This window comes from Myotis daubentonii, chromosome 5, assembly GCF_963259705.1.
Source record: "Myotis daubentonii chromosome 5, mMyoDau2.1, whole genome shotgun sequence".
In the NCBI taxonomy this organism is placed as follows: Eukaryota; Metazoa; Chordata; class Mammalia; order Chiroptera; family Vespertilionidae; genus Myotis; species Myotis daubentonii.
Window position 1 is genome coordinate 98,232,438 of NC_081844.1, and position 7,040 is coordinate 98,239,477.

The window sequence follows — 7,040 nt, forward strand, 5'->3', positions numbered from 1 at the left end:
CCCGGGACCCTTGAGTCCGCAGGCCGGCGCTCTATCCACTGAGCCAAACCGGTTCGGCGCATTTCACTTTTAAACAGCAGTTCTCAATCTGTGGGTCGTGACCCCTTTGGGCATCGAACGACCCTTTCACAGGGGTCGCCTAAGACCATTGGAAAACACATATATAATTACATATTGTTTTTGTGATTAATATGTAAATCACATATTAATTGGTTGAGAACCACTGCTTTTAGAGATCCCAGGTTGTTTAATTTTTTTAATAGGAAAAGTAAAATCTTGAGTCCTCAAAGTCATAAAAAAGTGTGAGGCAAAAGTGTAGGAAAGATTATTTTTGAGCCATCTGCCTTTAATAATGAAATTCCTCGTGGTAACTGGGACCTGGGTGGGTGAGTAGAGGGAGGTCTTACAAAGTAGGCTGTTTGTCTGAATATGTTGTTCCACCCTGTTTTGGTAGTATGCTCCCATTCTTTTAAGACACATTTATGCTCCTGTGGTGAGAAATCCAAAGCTACAGCAGCTGCAAAGTGATGCTTTGAAACCAGCCCAGTGAACCCACTCCCCCTAAGAATGGGCACAGCAGTGGTCCCTGCCATGAGCACTGCCTCACTCCTGGGCACTCCCTCGGCTTCTCATTTTGTTCCAGCCCTCGTGCAAATTTTCTTCCACTTCCAACCACCTAAGTGAAGCAGATTGGATTTTCCCACATTGCTTCTCTTGTTCATACAACCTCCACTTGACCTCTGACTTTTCCCACCCAAGGTCATTCTAGGGAACCACTTGGTTCACTTCAAGCCTAGCCTCTGGGATGCTCCCAGCTAGATCAGCAGAGTTCGTTGGCACCCCTTTGTTCTTGCTGTGGTCTCTGTGTCAGGCATCATTTCACTCCATTTTCTGCCAGTTAACCGGATAACCAGATCCGGTGCGAGAACCACTGTACAGCAGATGACCATGCACTTGTGGAATAAACGTGGGGTTTGTGCATTTCTCTACGTGTGTACCTCAATAAAAAGTTTCCTGCCCTGGGCGGTGTGCCTTGAATGTTGTCCCAAGCACCGAGAGGTTGTCAGTTCAATTCTAAGTCAGAGCACATGCCCTCGTTGTGGGCTTGCTCCCAAGTACGGGGCATGCAAGAAGCAACTGATAGATTTTCTATCCCTCTTTTTTCCCCCTCTCTAAAATCAATAAAAACATATTTTAAAAGAGAAAAAAAGAAGTTTTAAAACTAAGCAAGATAATGGTGCACCGCACATTTAGAATAGCGGTTACCTCTTGGAGCAGCGGGAGGTGGCCCTGTGATCTGGGAGGAATGTAGGACATCATTAGAACTGGTGACGTTCTAGGCCAGGGGTCAGCAAACTTGTTCTGTCAAGAGACAAATAGTGAATACTTTAGCTTTTGCAGGCCATTAAGTCATTCTGGCAACTATTCATCTGTGCCATTGTCGCATGAAAGCAGCCAGGGACAATATATACATAAAGGGCTTTGACTGTGTTTCAATAAAACCTCATTTAGGAAAACAAATGCTGGACTAGATTTGACCCATAGGCCATGGGTTGCTGATCCCTGTTTTAATTCTTCACAGGAAATCAAATGACCTCATCCACGGCTGTTCATAGTTGTTCTTTGCCTTTTTAGGCTTCATGATTTATATCTGCCTTACTTATATGGTTTTGCACATTTCAGAAAATGTCACCCACCAAACCCATGTGGGGTAGTCTGAGGGACTCCAATGTGACGATGCCTTTAAGACGGAGTCGATGTTTTATTTTTCGGTTGAATACACTGTGCAAATGTGTTAGTGTCATTACTTCTTGGCTAACTGATCTTGAACAAATCACCTAACCTCTCTGTTTCTTCACCGATAAAATGAAGATAAAAATCATGTTTGTTTTTCATAGCTGTTTATGAAGACTAAATGAAATAGTTCAAATGGGGGCAGAGCACTCTACCTGGTTCATAGAGCAGTCAGTTCTGCTGCTACGAACATGACTGTGGCTGTAGCTCCTGCTATTCCACTGCATTACTGCTCCTAAACTCTAGGGTCCCTTTGGTGGAAAATGAAGACGACAGACAAGGTCAACTCTAAAGCTACTTCCAGCTCAGTGTCAGAGAGAGATAGGCCCCAAGCTAGGACTGACACTTGTTTGCCCAGGAGAGTTAACCTGATTTAATGAGTAAACAAGAACAATGATACTCAGCCCACCTATGTGACTGAGTGTTTACAATGCCTTTGAGGACAGTTTGCTTCTCCAAGTGGTTCCAACACACCCATAACTTCAAACTGGATATGAAGGAAGTGTTTGCTGAATAATGTACAATGGTAGCCTCAAGATCAGAAGCTTAAAAATCCCACGTGAGTAGGGCTTTACTGTAGAAAAGATACTGAAAAGGGGTCAGGAAGAAGGGGAAAAAAAGTATAGGCATGCCACCAACATTTTAGTGTAGCTGTAAGTGTAGCATGGACTGTATTTATTGGCTCTCCTGGTAGACCTGGATTCTGCTACTTACTAAGTAGGTTACTGATAGAGTTACTTAAAACTGGAGATTCAGTTTCTTAATCTGTAAAAAGGAGGTGATGATGCCCCTGGCTGGTGTGACTCAGTGGTTGGGCATCTTCCCATGCACCAAAAGATTGCCAGTTTGATTCCCAGTCAGGGTACATGCCTGGGTTGTGGGTTAGATCTCCAGTAAAGGGCATGCAGGAGGCAGCCAATCAATGTTTCTCTCCTATCAATGTGTCTCTCTGTCCATCTCATTTCCTCTCTCTGAAATCAATAAAAATATATATTTTTAAAAAATACTAAAAAAATTAAAAAAAATATTCAAAAGAAAAAAAAGGAGATGATGATGAAAGAGATCTTGTAATGTTGAACACATATCATGCCTGTGTGTAGTAAATATTCAACAAAGGGCCTTAGGGTCACTTACTACCCTAGTCTGAGTGTTCCTTTTATTCATGGAGGACAGAAGACACACTATAAAATCTGCAACACTTTGACAAACCCCCCTTCCTCACAAGGAATCAAGAATGAGAGAGGTTACCAAGCATTTGTCCATATTCTGTGCCAGAATAGTCTAAGAATTTGTGCATGTTATTTCACTTATTCCTCACAAAACCCCACCAAGGTGGGCATTAGTATCCCTGCTGAGGTGGATGCTAGGATCCCCCCTTACAGAAAGGTACGGTCATGTACAGAGAGGATGGGCAACTTAGTCCAGGTCACACTGTTGGAACTTAGGCAAGATCTCTGACTCTAAACTCAGTACTTTTGTTCAGCTCCCCACAGTGTCTCTTTCTCAACAGCTCACTATTACAGGAACAGTACTGCACCTGTGATTTGGGTGTTGGCCTCCAACCTCCAAGCCTCCCTATGCCAAGGGTCTGAGGTTTCCACATGCCTCTCCTGGCCTAGAAGTCAGCTTTTGAGAGTAAGAAATCTGCCTGTTTTCAGTGCCCTGCTATGCATAGACATGTCCTAGAGGAAACAGGTTTCCATACGTCTATTCAGGACAGACTCCTTAAGGAGTGCCACAGAAAGACCCTGAACGTGTGTTCTGCAACGTCAAGCCCCCTTCTCCCAAGAGCCAAAACAACTATGCTTTTATATAAACCCAGCATGGAGACATTTTTTGATACTTCCCAAGAACTGCAATTACCTATTCCCAACAGAAAAATGAAGTCCAATAATTATACACTTAAGAGGAATAAAAGAACTGAGAAACCACGGGAAAGATTTTGTCAATTTTAGGAACTGGAGGTCCTGCTACAAGAGCTCCAATTTGGGAAGGGCCAACATCTCAAGGCACTAACTCCCCCAGGACAGACTTGGCTTCAGTGTATCCCTTACTGGAGAGAGAGTCACACTGCTCTGCACACACAGAATCAACAGGCTGTGCTGCTATCCACTCACCAGCATGTGTGAGCTCTTTCGGTCATTGTGGCTGAATGCACACCTTTCAACTACACCATTTGCTGAGACCCATTTTTGACCCATATGCATATGTATGACTGGAGTTCACAACTCCTAACTATAAAAGTTGGGAGAAACTAATTTATCTACAAAGATATCAATCCCCTGAATTCCTGAGTGATGTTCATGTTCATCAATCTAATTAATGAATTTTCCCTTAGCTATATGTGATTGAAAAAAATTAAGACATGAAAATATGAATGTATGTAAACAGAAGGAACTATATAGACCTATTGAGCACTCTGTGCTAGGGGATGCTCTAGGCATCTGACATATGTTATTTCATTTAGTTCTTACCACAACCCTTAAACAAGAATTATTAGTCCCATTTATTATTTTTTTTTAATATATATTTTTATCAATTTCAGAGAGGAAGGGAGAGGAAGAGAGAGAGAAACATCAATGATGAGAGAGAATCATTGATTGGCTGCCTCCTGCACACCCCACACTGGGGATCGAGCCTGCAACCCAGGCATGTGCCCTGATCAGGAATCAAACTGTAACCTCCTGGTTCACAGGTTGATGCTTAACCACTGAGAAACACAGGTTGGTCTTATTCCCCTTTATAGGCAAAGAATATGGACACACAGACACTGAGTAACATATTAAATGTTTTGAAGTCTCAGAGACCAGATTCAAATGTACATGCATTTTCACAATTCCATGCTTCTTCTCCCCTATAAAGTTTACATTTTAATTCTCATACCAGCCTTTGAGGCAAGTACTATATTATTTTCACTTTATAGATGAGAGCATTGAGGCTCAGAAACGTTAAGTAATTACCCAAGATAGCAGAATTTGTATACGCAAAAAATACAAGGTTCATATTCAGACATGTCTGAGTCCAACAAATTAGAAATTTTAGCACTGGCTCCTGGGTTTTGGTGTTTTCGTTGTTTAAGTAAAATACTATGTCTAACAAAGCCAATTGACCATTGACTTGCAAATTCCAAATGGAAAGACTGGGACTGATTCAAACCAGTCATCCTTATACATGGACAAAGGAGACAGCATTCTCAAAAGTGTTCTCTGAGTAACCACTCAGTAAACCTTTCTCCTGTTCTCTAATCAAGGGGCTAGGCCAGTGATGGTGAACCTTTTGAGCTCAGCGTGTCAGCATTTTGAAAAACCCTAACTTAACTCTGGTGCCGTGTCACATATAGAAATTTTTTGATATTTGCAACCATAGTAAAACAAAGACTTATATTTTTGATATTTATTTTATATATTTAAATGCCATTTAACAAAGAAAAATCAACCAAAAAAATGAGTTTGCGTGTTGCCTCTGACACGTGTGTCATAGGTTTGCCATCACTGGGCTAGGGAGTCGCTGACTTACCATTGTGTCTTCCCAGCTTGGTTAAGGACCACTGCGCTTTCAGGGAGCTGTGGAATTTTATAATTGAGAAGATAAATAGAGCAGAGAGTCTTCTGCCTGCTAACTCATTGCTACCTTGAGAAAGTATAGCCTGATGTCTGGGGTGTGGCGACCAGGACAGAGGGACGGAGACCCAGGCTGAGCTAAGTGAACCAGGTTGTAGTACCCACCAGGGAGCAAGTTATTTAAAGTCCTGGGGTGTTGGAAAGATTAAATAAGTGGGTGAGCTGATGTATTTGGCATAGGTCCTGGTACATACTGATAAGCACACCATAATGGCTCATCAGTATAGCATCAGTCAGGGCAGAGGGATGGAGGTGGGTTCCCACTTCCCTTAACCATTTCAGTACAGATTAAGGTAAATCTCGGTTCTTTCAAGGTTCTGCCCCATACTCTTCACTTTCCTCTGAAAGGCAGAGAGGGGGGATGAGGGGCGCAGGAGGGCACTCAGGAGCCTCTTGAGATGCTGCCTGCAGCTTTGCGGTGCAGCCTGCTCTGCAGACAGGTGTTCCAGGCGGGAAATCTTTTGCAGGTATTTAGCAAGTCAAAGCCGACAGCAGGAGGCTGTCACCCTGACATATGATAAACACCTCCTGCAATTTAGCACTTTGCACTGGGTGTGTGCAAGCAGGATGAGTTAATTGCCAAGCTAGAAAAGGAGCACTCTCTAAGCCCGCTGAGAACTCTCTAAGAAACAAGGGTGGGGATGGGGGGCTCTAGGGGAGCGGATGGTTTTTCAGCCTGAAGAGAAAATTGGGTGGGATGGTCAGTGAGGGGATTGGCTGACTGTAATCCAAACTATATTAACCAACTCTTGAAAATATGATTACCTACAAACTACAGGGGGAAAAAAAAGAATAGGATTCAGAAGGAGCCCAAGAAATCATGTAATGAAAGCCTGTCATTTTACGAGTAGAAAGTGATCACAGCAGGGCTTGTGGGGCGAGGCATGGGCTGAAAGTCAGTGACAAAGCCAGCATAGAAATGCTGATCTTTTGAGTGTGAATCCAGTTTTCTTGCAATCACACGGTGCTGTTCTCCATGTGTGTACCATTAACATTTTCTTCTGGAGTTCATTATGGGCAGCATAGCTAGACTCTGGCAAATTCTGACTTAGCCAATTACAATTTCAGTCATCTTGGGAAAATCATTTAATCTTTCTGTGCCTCAGTTTTCTTAACTGGGTTAATAGTAGTACTAGTACATACACAGGATTAGTATGACAAGTAAAGGAGATAATGCATGTTAAAAGGCTTGAAAGACTGTGGTGTCAATAAAACTCATCTATTATGATTATTATTGGTTCCAGATTATTGACTTTGACTTTCCTGGTGATGGGTTTGGCTGGGACTTCTGTAGTTATGAGGGCGTGGAAGAAACATCAACTCTGATAATTGCCATGAGTCCTTCATTGTAATTCTTTAAACACACATTGATGAAATAAAGCTATATTCAGGGTGGGAAAAAAGTTGTGAATATGCAAATCACCGAGTTTATTCTTGTTTTATTATTGTATTATTTTCCATATGAACAACTGTAAATCTACCTTTGCCACACCCTGTACAGGAAAAGAGCCCTGACCAGTATTACAGAATTTGCTTCTAGTTTCAGCTGAGGATTAATGTACTGGAGTAACAATAGACAGTTTGACTTCTTTCAGCCTTCTTTTCTTTATCTGTAAAAAAGGTAAT